This window comes from Amphiura filiformis, chromosome 14 (genome assembly GCF_039555335.1).
Source record: "Amphiura filiformis chromosome 14, Afil_fr2py, whole genome shotgun sequence".
Lineage (NCBI taxonomy): Eukaryota > Metazoa > Echinodermata > Ophiuroidea > Amphilepidida > Amphiuridae > Amphiura > Amphiura filiformis.
In genome coordinates, this window is record NC_092641.1 from 50,858,976 (window position 1) to 50,872,496 (window position 13,521).

The 13,521-nt window shown below is 36.4% G+C and overlaps 1 long non-coding RNA gene across 1 annotated transcript in view; it reads left to right on the forward strand.

The window, feature by feature from the left end:
- Positions 1-8,140, forward strand: part of LOC140170268 (uncharacterized) — a 35,059-nt gene extending 26,919 nt beyond the window's left edge. The window contains exons 3-4 of the long non-coding RNA XR_011861512.1: positions 2,274-2,326; positions 5,027-8,140. This is a non-coding gene — a long non-coding RNA (uncharacterized lncRNA). The remainder of the gene's footprint in view (positions 1-2,273; positions 2,327-5,026) is intronic.
- Positions 8,141-13,521: the final 5,381 nt, after the last annotated feature.

Below are 13,521 nucleotides of genomic sequence, written 5' to 3' on the forward strand. Positions count from 1 at the left end.
GTTGAACTATCAGCAGTGCTACTGAGAGGATTCACTCTCTCTCCAGTGAATGTACTTTTTTAAAAATTATTATAGACAATATTGAACTTGGTGATATAAATTTCCGATGGGTTTACATTGGAAACATGTGTATCTAACACACCTGAGAAATTCATTCACATGAGTTGAGTCTTTCTGTGAAAAAACTGTTGAAGACAAACTTTGCACCAAAACCTTATTGAATTTGCATACAAACCTTCAAGCCCGGGCGCACCGTCCAAAGTTGATCATAATTTTTTTTTTATGAAATTTTTCATGATGCATTTTTGCACTAAAATTCACCCTACTGCCACATCATCGATAAGTTAACATCAACTATACAATGCACAACTTATAAGTTCCCCCTAATGCTTTTTGAAATAAATCGAAAATTATTTAACGAAATGCAAAATTGTAAAAAGTTATGAGTAACCTTATTTGTTTTACAAATCTGGGCCAATTTGTAGTGTCACACATCATTGCGTTTGGTCACAATGGTTCATTTTGTAACAAAAGAGGGAGTTTTAAAAGTTGCACCTGAGTCCATAGGAGTCAATTGTCAAACAATACAGTATGTTAGGCCTGTTCATGTGTTTGTAATGGAAATAAAACTTAAAGTCTAGATGTTTAGTAGGGGATGTGTCCTCCTGCACTGTTGACAAGTGCATTGCAACGTCGCCGCATGCTGTTTATTAAATTCCGGACCCGTTGCTGGTCCATGTTGTTCCATACATGTTGGATTGCTCGGGTTAGCTCTTGCAGTGTTCTGTTTTCATTGATAAGGTCAACCTCATTTTTAACATGGTCCCAAAGATGCTCAATGGGGTTCATGTCAGGAGATTTTGCTGGCCAATCCATTCTTTCAATTCCCTGATTCTCCAGGTATGCGTTCGTTATCATGGCACGATGAGGTGTAGCATTATCATCCATGAATATGAAATCTGCACCAATAGCACCATGGTAGGGAACAACATGTTGTGAGAGGATTTCATTAACATAACGAGCGGCATTAAGTCGACCTGGAACTTCTACCAGATCGGTTCTTCCATTGCTGCTAATCCCACCCCAAAACATCACACTCCCTCCATGATATTGGTCAACACCTTGTATGCAATATTCTAACATCTCTTCTCCAGTTCGGGCAAACGCGGCATTATTAAAATGTGACTTATCACATGTGATGAACTACTGGCGATGTGGTCTATTCTCACTGCAGTACATATCCCTTCCATCTCATAAATTTATCATTAAAAAGAAAAGAATAAAACACCTGCTTTGCTTTTCAAGAAGAAGAAGAAGAAGAATACCAAAGATTAAGTTTTGTTTTACAAACACATGAATACCCCTGTCCTACTGTATTGTTTGAGAATTGAGTCCTATGGACTCAAATGCAACTTTTAACACTGTTTAAAACGGTCTCCTTTTTTTACATAATGAACCATTGTGACTGAACGCAATGACGTGTGACGCTAAAATTTGGTCAACATGTGTAAAACAAATAAGGCTACCCATATCATTTTACAAGTTTGCATTTCGTCAAATAGTTTTCGATTTATTTTAAAATATATGTAGGGGGGAACTTATAAGTTATGCACCCTATATTTATCGTAGCGCATAAATCTTTTGACTGTTTAAATCATACCTTGTACCAGCTATAGATCTTTTATAAGCAGCATATTATAATCTATTATTTTGCTAGAGTAAGAGCAACATTTTCGACTAACAACATAGCTTTGAGGTATAATGGGAGCCAGAGATAAATATACTAGTTCTCGTCGAATGTCAAAATCAGGGCAAATCCCCGCAGGCCGTGATTGGCTAATAGCGTGTATAAGAAAGGTTGATTCACCTGGTGTCTTCATCGGAGAAAGGGATCGCAGAAAATGGCAAACGATGACGGTACTTTTGCAATGCAAAAGCATCTTTACAAGGCATTGTTGACATGGTGCCTACCTAAAAGAAGGCCTAACTTTTGAGACGGGTTGTTTGAAGGTGAGAAACTAACCATAGGGCACGTTCTTATATCGCTGCGTTCAGAAATATCAGCCACACGATATTTCGTAAGCAAAGTGTTTCTGAGTTTGATTGACCACTGCCAGTGACGTCAGACGCGAACTAGTATCTTTATCTCTGGCACCGATTATAGTAGTTTTGAGATGTACAACTGAAGTTCATGATAAATAGTGACAACCCTCCCCTACGATACAATATAAAATAGAGTTCAATGTGTGATCATTCGTGTATTAATCTTACAGGTTGATCGATACAATTTCACCAACCTTTCTTGAAACGGACACGGATCAAAAAGGTAGGTCCTATACTTGCTCTTTGAAGACAAAAGAAAGAAAGAAAGAAAGAAAGAAAAAAGAAAGAAAGAAAGAAAGAAAGGTCCTATACTTGCTCTTTGAAGACAAAAGAAAGAAAGAAAAAAAGAAAAAGAAAGAAAGAAAGAAAGAAAGAAAGAAAGAAAGAAAGAGAAAGAAAGAAAGAAAGAAAAAAAGAGAGAAAGAAAGAAAAAGAAAGAAAGAAAGAAAGAAAGAAAGAAAAAAAAAGAGAGAAAGAAAGAACGAAAGAAAGAAAGAGAGAAAGAAAGAAAGAAAGAAAGAAGAAGAAACCAACGAATCAAATGACGACTGACAATATTATTGTTAGGAAGACCAAATACTGAATGCGTGCTTTTTGCACTAAATCTAAATGAGCGTTAGGATCGGTACGATGTGCAATAATCACAATTCACCGTAGACGTAGTAATGAAACAGGATAAATTACAATAGGAATGGGTTGACACTAATGTTGAATGTATTTCCCTGCACTATAAGCAGGATACACTCATCTGTGTATGTGTGTATTTATAGATTTACTACGACACTGCTCTGTTCAAAGACACTAATCTTACAGGTGCGAGTGAATAGCATGATGTGGAAATTCTATAGAATAACGATCCGGGTCTTTGAGCGTGTTTATAGTAGCTGTATACGGAAAGATCACACTGTAATAACAATTGATTTTGGAGTATTTAAACGCTAATATACGCTAATACTCCTCTTTTCGCCATACGCTAAGTGTTTTTAGAATGCTGCAAAATAAGACAATTTTAATGCTAATTTATTGCACATTCTAGGGAAGCGTGGTTACCTTTTTGAAATTTTCAGTGAAATATTTTTGGTGTTAAAACTGTAGCATCCTGTGTATAAAAGAATATAATTTATGAATATCAACTGCACATCATATATGTGACCCGGCAACAAAAATGAGCCGTAAATTCCCTAAATTGTATTCTGAGTTACGGTGTAAATTTTGATAGTCAAACACTAATCAATAATCCTATTGTTGAAGTGGATAATAAGCTTCTACCTTAGATGGCTATAGAACTTTTAATAGCTCTGGTCTTTGTGAGCTTTTGCTAAATCCTGTTCAAGTGGTGGGTTACCAGGAATTGTATTTTGTATAGGTATGCATAACCAGCAATTAACAATGAGAGAACTTTCTTAAACCTCGTTGACTTGGGGATGATTTGAAATGACCGCCAATTAAGACTGTTTGATATTTATTGCCAGCAATGTGTAAAAAGAGACACATGTAGAAACGAAAAAAGCTATAATTTTGTTGAAGGATCAAAGTTTAACAAACCATAACCACGCTTCTGGATATCGTTTGAAGTCAAATGACATACCATTTTTAAGTTTATGATGTTTATTTTTTAAACACGAAATAAAACAAAATTGACCGGGGGAGGAATTTACGGTTCATTCGCCGTGAACGGTCACATATAACGATTCGTAATATCCAATCGTGCTAAAATTTATGTGGTTTAGGAGGCAGAGAATTTTACTTCAATTTTATATACGCCAAAATATTATTTGATTTTAGTCAAAATTAACACTGAATTGATGGTGAAAATTTTATGTAAATTTTTACGTAAGTCCCGACTAAAGATTACTGTTTCGTCTTTATGGGAATCTAATCTTTTAACATCTGAAAGAAACTTTGGGGAGCTACGTGGACTTTTACTATAAATTTCAAAAATTCAGACCGTCTTACAAGAAAAATGGTAGGCTGACTGGGCTCGCAACCGACGCGATGTCCTGAGCAGAGCACGAGGCCGAAATCAAAATCGATTTATGTATTGTGTTTTTATGTATGTGCATAGTCCCCTCGTATTAATTGTCTGTATGCGCTTGAGAATTCGACAATATTGATAATGATAGCTCTATTATAATACACATTAATGTTTTTAAGCAGATAAGATTCCAAAATATGGCACGTTTTCTGTCTTTGCTTATCACGTGGTATGTTGAAGTAATGAAGTTGCGATTATATGTTCAAGAATGAATTAAATTATAAAGATGGCACCAACAAGTCAGGTGGCCGAGCGTAAAGGCGCTGGTAATATGTCGATACTGTATGCATGATAGCAGCGCAGTGCAGCGTGGGTTCGAGCCCCGCCTCTGGCGAACTAATTTTTTTTTTTTTTTTTTTTTTCAAATTTCATATTATGTTAGGGAAATGTGGCTGGGAGAATTTATGTATGACAAAGAGTGGTGTGATACGCCAAATACCGGATAACCTGGCTCACTATAAACACGCTCTCTGTGCAATTTAGATGAACGACGTAATGTCTAGTGCAGGGCAATACATTTAAAATAGTGTAAACCCTTTACTATAATTATTAATCCTGTTAGATCAAGGTGTGCAAAACTAGAGTTGTGCGTAAGTGTGCGCAAAATTACATACATTATCTTGCATAGCTCGACCATTGTGCGCAAATCTCAACTAGCTTGCGCAAAACTCGATAGGTTTTCTTGCATCGGGGTGAAGACAAGAGTGGGAATAGATTTTCTTGCTCGCTGCTAATGCATCTCAAATTTTGAAATAAATTTCCAAACCATTTAAGGGGGTGGAATATCGAAATCGGAGAGCAGGAATCTTAAATTATGCAGATCAACTTGACCTTAAATTTGTTACGCTTTATTAAATTTCTGTTTTGTTTTGTTTTTTCTTGCCACAGTTATATGGTTCTTCAATGACTACAGAAATGAAACTGCGGACAATGACAACATCTTACATACTTTATTGGAACAAAATATTTTATATAGCGTAGACAGCGTACCCTGAACCGAGGGAAATAGCTGCCCCTTTTCTCCTATATAATAAACCATGTAGTATTTGCTCTATTACACCGAACTTTGGATATAGGAATGATCTTTTCATGTAAATAGGTTAAACTACTACCATGACTACCGGGACAAAGTTGGTGCTTCTCTCTTAGATAACGATAACACCCGATGTGTTCAAACGATCAAACAAATCACCATCGGATTCGACTACTTGGTGTACAGGTTAATGGTTAAAAAATCTGAATAGTTATAAACTCTAACCCTTACCCCAACACGGACCTTAAACTATACCCTAACCCTAACATATAACCTAAGCCCTAAACATAACCATAATTAACACTTACCCAAAACCTAAACACAACTCTACCCAATTAACACTTACCCCAACCCTAACCCTCTTCTAACTAATGACCCCTCAGACTATCTGTGGCGCTCAAATTTAGTCATTTGATGGTATGGTCAATGTAATTAATATTTCCCCAAAACTGCGATAACGGTCGCATTGCGTGTGCGCCATCTGTTTGACATACAGGGTGCCCCCACTCCCACCCCCCCAAAAAAACACCCTCATTGCGCCCTTTTTTCTCCTATTTCTGAAAAGTTGATCAAATATATTTTGGTATGTAAAGAAATCTGCAATCGTAATCTTTAATAAACCGAAACAATTATTTCAATCGGCTTACAACTTTTGAAGATATGCTCTTTTAAGAAATGTGCCCGTTTGCACTCTGTCCACGGATAGCAAACAGAGTGGTTGAGATAGGTCATGCTGTACAGTGGCCTGCAAGATCACTAGACCTCACACCACTCAATTTACTCCTTTGGGGTAAGTATCCGGGCGTACAATGATTGTACGCGACACATTTGATGCAACGAGGAACAGGGCTGAATCCTGTATTCGCCAAGGAGAAAACCAGGTAGAGGGCAGAGCAACACAGTACACTTACTTCAGAAGAACCAAAGACAAACGAAACAGCCGTTTCAGAGCTACATTTTATTCCAAAAAGAATAATGACTTATGTTGTAAATAAAAAGAAAACAACATACAACAAAGTAAGAAAGTTAGAAACATAACAAAAAGGCATAAATAAAAAAACCCAAATAAGTGATTGCAAGTATAGCAAAAGAAGTCCCATCCCACACCACCAAATTAATGACACTTGACAAAATCCATAGCCCATTAGCCGACTGGAAAAGCCCATTCCCTAAATAAAGGTATCTTATAAAGTTATCATTGAGGAATATTTGATATTCATGAATGGTACGTGTACTCCTTTTCAATTTTTGAAGTAGCCAACCTCATCCGTGGACAGAGTGAAAAACGGGTAAATTTCTTAAAAAGAGCATATCTTCAAAACTTGTGAGCCGATTGTATTTGATTAACTTTTCTAAAATAGGAGAAAAAGAGGGCGCAATGAGGGTTCTCTTTATTTTTTGTTGGGGGGATACCCTGTATATTGTGAAAACGAAGTAGTTTGAAGTAAACTCTCGCACTTTTTGGTAATAAGTTTAGAACAAAAAGGAAAGCTTGAACTATCCGGGACATTTCGTTACCTAGCTAGGCAATAAATAGCATTTTTTAGGACCCACCAATTATAGATCTAAATTGGGTCAGTTGACCCGGCACAATTAACTGTTAACGAAGCGCCCTAGATAGTGAAAACTGTGCCTTATTTCGTTTTCTGTTTCAGTTCTGGTGTCAAGACCCGGTTTGTCATCCGCGAATGACGTCATATCAATATTTGAATCATATTTTCATCACTTAAGGGCTCGGATAGCGATGTTTCCTCATATTCATTAGAGCACATCAGATTTTTGGTGTATTGGGGAAAAAAGCTATATCTTCAATACTGAAGGTCAAAAATTGTCATATAATGGACGGCTTGTCATCCCAGCCAAATACACTTTAGGTACATATCATTTGATTTATAAAATTTACTTCGATATATCGATATATCGAATCTATGTCTTCAATTCGAAAGGTCAACATTTTCATATAATGGACGGCTTTTCATCCCAGCCAAATACACTTTAGGTACATATCATTAGATTTATACAGTCTACTTCGAGGAATGTTGAATTTCAAAAGTATAAATTTTATAAAATGTGTATATCGCGAATTTCAAAAAATCAAACTTATTTGATATCAGAAGGACATTTCTCATTTTCCAAATGCAATTCAATATGTCTGATGTGCTCTCAGGTCCCACAATAAATACATGAACACGTCGCTATCCCAGCCTTTAAACGGTAATAATATATATATAAAAGATAATGCACATGCAAAGCACAAAAACATTCTTCCTTGATCAAAGTTGAACTATTTTTCAGTTGCACAAACTTTCTGCTTTGGTGGGAGATTATCTCATAATAAACACCAGCCAAAATAAACTTTGTTCAAGTTTTAACATACATTTTTTGCAACAGCATTTGTCACAAGGCCCTCGGTTGCAGAGATGATAAACAAATAATATTTTGAAGCATAAACATCAGCATGACTGTGGACAATGTGCTAAAGACTATTATAATAATACACAACTGTTTGGACCATGTACAATTTTTATAATTATATAACCAGATTTGCATTATTTACACGTAGTAAAGATACGTATACTCAAATGTATCAGTGTTCATAGATTTAATTATTGCTCCAGACTTAAGTATTTAAAAAAAAACCTAAACGTGTTTATATTTAAAAGCAATTTGTCAATATGTTATGATCACAACGAGCCACAGCATGAATCGCACTTTTGGCGCAAGGAGTGGCGATCCATTACATTGGCCGATGATGATAGTTCTTTTTGACAACTTTGATAACCTTGCAATCGATGCTCACATCGCATCTTTTGGTTTGCTCCCTAACGGGAATAACAAATTCCGATATTTTTTTGCCACCTGGAGCACCTGGATGGTCAATCTTCTATTTTTTTCCATGCATGCATCATTTTGTTCATCTGTTAGTCATCACCTATTATAATACCTAATAAATCACATAATAAATAGACACCTACATTTTTGTTTTTGTTTCTGTTAATTCCGTGTGATGACCATGATTACAACTCGCCTTCAAAAGTAACGTCACCGTATTATGTATTCAGCAGTTGATTTACTGTTAATTTAATTCAATTCAGACCCACTGATAACACAAGGCTGCTACATGTTTTTCTATTCCCATTATTATAGCTAGAAATAAAATTATCTCAAGTGTGGCGGTCATTTCAAATCCTCTCATTGAAACTCATTTATTAAATGACGGAGTATAAATTCAGTTAATTAGACTGGCGCTTGATGTTGTAAACTGTCGATTGAGGGTGAGTTTACATTTCCACGTGATTTCGCTACATGGCGTATTTCTATTAGTTTGTTTACCTGGTGTTGACGATGTGGGGAAGGAGCTTATCGTTTTAACCGGCTTGGTGCGTTGACCCCGTGGCCACGGAAGATGTTTGTTGGCTTTGCAGACAATCCCTTGTCAGACAATCCATTTCCGACAATCCTGGACTCCAACACAATTTAGTAATATATGTGAGTGGACACTACGAATAAGCCGTAAACTCGGCAAATTGTATTCTGAGATACAGTGCAAAGTGTGCGTGCAGGTCGTATTCATAGGTGTCTCAATTAGGCGCGACATGTTTCTCATTTGATAGCGTTTAAACCAATCAATAATCCTGAATCAATATATTGCTGAAGAGGATAATCATCTAATCATTAAATAACTCTAGTCTTTGTTTGCTTTGGCTAAATCCTGTTCAAGTGGTGGGTTACAATTGCATTGTTTTTTGTCTAGGTATATATAACCAACAATAACAATGAGAGGACATTCCTGAAACTTGTTGACTTGGAGATGATTTGAAATGACTTTATTACCAGCAATGTGGAAAAAGAGACACACGTAGAACCGAAAAAGGTTACCATTTTGTTGAAGGAGCAGAGTTCAACAAACCATAACCCCGCTTCTGGATATCGTCAAAAGTCAAATGATATACTATTTTAAAGCTTATGATATATATTTTCTAAACACGAAATAAAACAAAATTGACCGGGCCGACTTTACGGCTGATTCGTAGTGTCCAATCACATATATACAAAATCAGCTGCCCTGAGTGCACGGATACTTATGTTGGTAAGATAGCAAGAGCCCTCGGCACTACTTAAGTAATTCTTGGCCAAGCTCGAACTTACATGTTGTGTCCATGTAGCGTACTAAGCGTGTACGCAACATAAGGCGCGTGCATGTTAAATTTCTTCTGTACTGCGCGTGTTTATCGCGGAGCCACTGAACTGGCGTTCCGAGTGTTCGAGCTTGACCAAGAATTACCTAATTTACCTGTAGGTACAGGTGTTTGTGATTTGATACATGTTCACCGATCGCTGTCAGTGGGTCTGTGGCAAAAGACAAGACATGAGAATGAGATTATACGCGCTGACTGTGATGCCAGTTATACAGATGAATCGGTTAGGAAGCTCGAGAAAAGGATTAGTGAACACAAATCCACCACCGGTATCAGCAGCCAGTATGTCGTAAGATCTAAAGGACACCAGATTGACTGGGAAACTGTAAAAGTTCTAGAACGGGAGCAAAAAGAGTATTCCCGTAGAGTTCTGGAAGCAATACACATAAGGACTCAGAAACCGAGACTGCATCGTGACAAAGGACTAGAAATATATCCTATTTAGGATAACTTGCTGATAGGGACGGTACTACATCGTAAAATCCTATGACGTCATTCAGTCAATCATATGAAGTCATCAGTGAAGGATATCACGACTGTAGACAAGATGTCATCACAGCATCGCCATCTGCTGAAGATGCTAGTTGAGCTAGCGAAAACATTCCAGGTGAGCGAAAAAATAGTGTTGTGTTGAGGTTAAACTCTTTAATCATTTTATATAACACTACGTATGAAAATCGTATATAATAGTGTGTGTTTTATTTTGTCAAGATGGATTTAATTGGAAACAATTCTGCTATTTTATACTCTCTAAATTCCAAAGAGTGAAAAAGTCAATCCTCCTCGGAGTGACTCTTCGGGTCAATCGAAAAGATTGACATTTCAATCTACCAAGAGTGAAAATCACATATTTTCCTCAATACGAGTAAATTTCAATCTTTTTAGAGTGAAATTTTCAATCTTTTCACAGAGTGTTCCCTCCGCACAATCTCTCTCGATTGAAGTTTATTTATGTTTATTAAATTTAAACCGAATAATCGTGAAATATATAAATGCACGCATACATAATGAATATTAACAATAAAATAACAAAATACTGATATCATTTAAATTAAGGTGAACTATAATAATTAAACTTTTACAAATAGAAATAAAAACAAAAATTCAAATTTAAATCTATTTGTATTTTAATACAAAACAGTTTTAATTCTAATAGATATCTTAAGGGATCTAGAATGAGCGTTTATGTCGTTTCGACAGTATTTTTTGTGGGACATGAGAGCACCTCAGACGTATCGAATACGAAGCATGTCTTTCTGATATCAAATAATTTTCATTTTTGAAATTCACAATATAATACAAATTTTATGACAAATTATTAAAATTTGATATTTTTCAAATTTTTGATATATAACAGTCCTCGAAATAAATTTTATAATCTAATGATAAATTCTTAAAGTGTATGTAGCTGGGAGGAAAAGCCGACGATCAATTGACAATTTTGACCTTTTGTATTGAAGATATGGATTTTTTTCCCAAAACACCAAAAAATAGGTCTTTTCATCACACCCACATACACTTTAAGTATAAATCATCAGATTTATAAAGTTTACTTCGAGTACTGTTAAATATCAAAAATATCAATTTTTAATGATTTGCCATAAAATGTGTATTACATTGCGAATTTCAAAAATCAAAATTATTTGATATCAGAAGGACATTCTTTGTATTCAGAATGCAATTCGATATGTCTGATGTGCTCTAATGTCCCAAAATAAATACTGTCCAAACGTTCATACCCCTTCCCTTAATTTTAATTTTATTTATTTAATATTATAGTACTTTTACATCAAAATAAACCCCCGCAAACTTAAAATACACACAGCAAAACGAAATTGCAAGCAGTCCTTGTGTGAGTCAAATAGAAAACACAACTGTGCAATAGATAATAGGCAGCCTAGAGGGTCAAACAATGCACAGTCTCCCAACGTCAGGGTTCGATTACTGTTTATTTAGTGGTCATTTATCGAAAAGCTGCTTCACATACGTCTCTAAGGGGATGTGCAATAATTAAGATCACCCGGGGAAGAGGGTAAAAATTTCCAAATGGCGTGCCAAAAATAGTTTCGTTCTGCTGGCGGCCAGATATAACAAATAAATCGCTTACCTCCACCCTTTCCCTCGGCCTGCTAAAAATCTTTGCCCCCCTCCATATTTAAGCGTTTCCTAAGACTTTTAGAGCGTTTTATTTTAAAGGCATCCCATGAATGTGTGCCAAAAATCGCTTGCCCCCTCTCGACTTGCCGAGCAAATGCTTGCGTCTCCCTCTCGGCTGCCTCACCCTTACTTTACCCTCCCCCAAGGCTCATAATTATTCCACAACCCCTTATAATTCTTTATAATTCTTACGACACATACTGCAGTTACTGTCCGTTTTCCTATACACAATACACAGTGCTCTTACCATTGACGCGTGACCTCTACAAATAGCGTACGTTAGTAGTGTGTGGATTTGCCTAGTTAACGTCGCTGTGTGAAAAATAACCGGCCAATATTAAAAGTACTCTTCTAAAATTCTAGAAAATATAGTTTTGTAACATGTCCTAAATTTTTAGCTAATTTAGATGTTTGCAAATATGCGTACTTTGGTGTTTTAGTGTATGTTATAGGTAATAGTACATTGCCTAGTTAACGTCGCTGTGTGAAAAATAACCGGGCAATATTAAAAGTACTCTTCTTAAATTCTAGAAAATATAGTTTTGTAACATGTCCTAAATTTTTAGCTAATTTAGATGTTTAGAAATATTCGTACTTTGGTGTTTTAGGAAGGATATGTAAACGACAGATAACACCAACAAATATGAAGAAATTATTTCCAAACCGTGTTAAGTCAACAATCATTATGTTGCTCATTTTCAAGAACGCTGGTTACAAAAAGCAGACCATTGTCTAATTTCGTGAACAAAGGCCAACATACCATTGTTACCCTCCGTTTCCTTTATAATCGGTTACCCAACTGAAACCATCATACCAGCTCATTGCGATACCGCACAGGTAAAAGCAGAGAAGATGAGAAAACAATTCTCATCTTCTCTGGTAAAACAGACACATGTGCACAACCAGAGAAGATCTGATTTAATCAGTTGAGCTGTTTTCAATGAGTGTTATCTTGGTTTAATAGCTTTAATGGGGTTTAAGCCTGCAAAGGTCGTAGTGAATTCTACTATAGACATGACTGCATCATGAAATAGATTACTCTACACTGCAAATGTTCCCGAACACATGACGCTAGTCAGACGCGTCCGAGGTGTTCATAATTGCCTCTTTAGAACACTAGTGTATTTGAAAATATAATAAGCCTTGCACATTAGTGTTCTTTTAGTATAATGTAGAACACATAGTATTGATCAGACGTGTCACAAGTGTTCTGAATGATTATATTGAATACTGGTGTTCAAAAATGGAACGCATGAGCAGATATAGGCGTTGGAGAGCTGCGACGTGTCAGCGAGAAATACACGGTGCTCCTTTGAAGGAGGGATATAAGTAACAACAACAACAACAATGGCGAGGCAACGTGAAAACGCTCCCGGGAAACGCTATTCCAAACTGTCTTTTTCAAGACAAATGGTATGATAGTGAGAGTAAATTCGAAGGATTTAGAGAAGAATGAAATTCAGGGCAACTTTGGGAGCGACTCGGAGAGACACAAGAGGGAATGGCAGAGCGATTAATGCGCTGCGCTGTCAGCCGGGAGATACGATCGGCGAGGGTTCGAGCCTTGGGCTTGCCTTAGGTGAAAACTCTCTGATTTCATCGGAATTTTTCGGAACACCGCCATTATCTTGTTTATACTACCATGCATTTGTTATTGTCGAGTAATGAGATTAGATTTTGAAAATGTATAAATAAAGGTTGAACACCAGCATTCTGAAAATCAATGTTTGAACACGTGTCATGTGTTAAAAAACTGTTACATTTCTTTCATGTGTCCGAGGTGTTCATAGATAGTAATTTTGAACACCAGAGTTTAAAGGATTAGAACATGTTACACTAGTGTTCTGAGGTAATAACACCTGTGTTCTCTACATTAACACTAGTGTTCTCTAAATAAGTTGAACACGTGTCATGTGTTAAAAAACCGTTACTTTAATGAACGCGTTCCATGTGTTCTGGCCAGTTTACAGTGTAGCAAATGCCTACAACTCCAC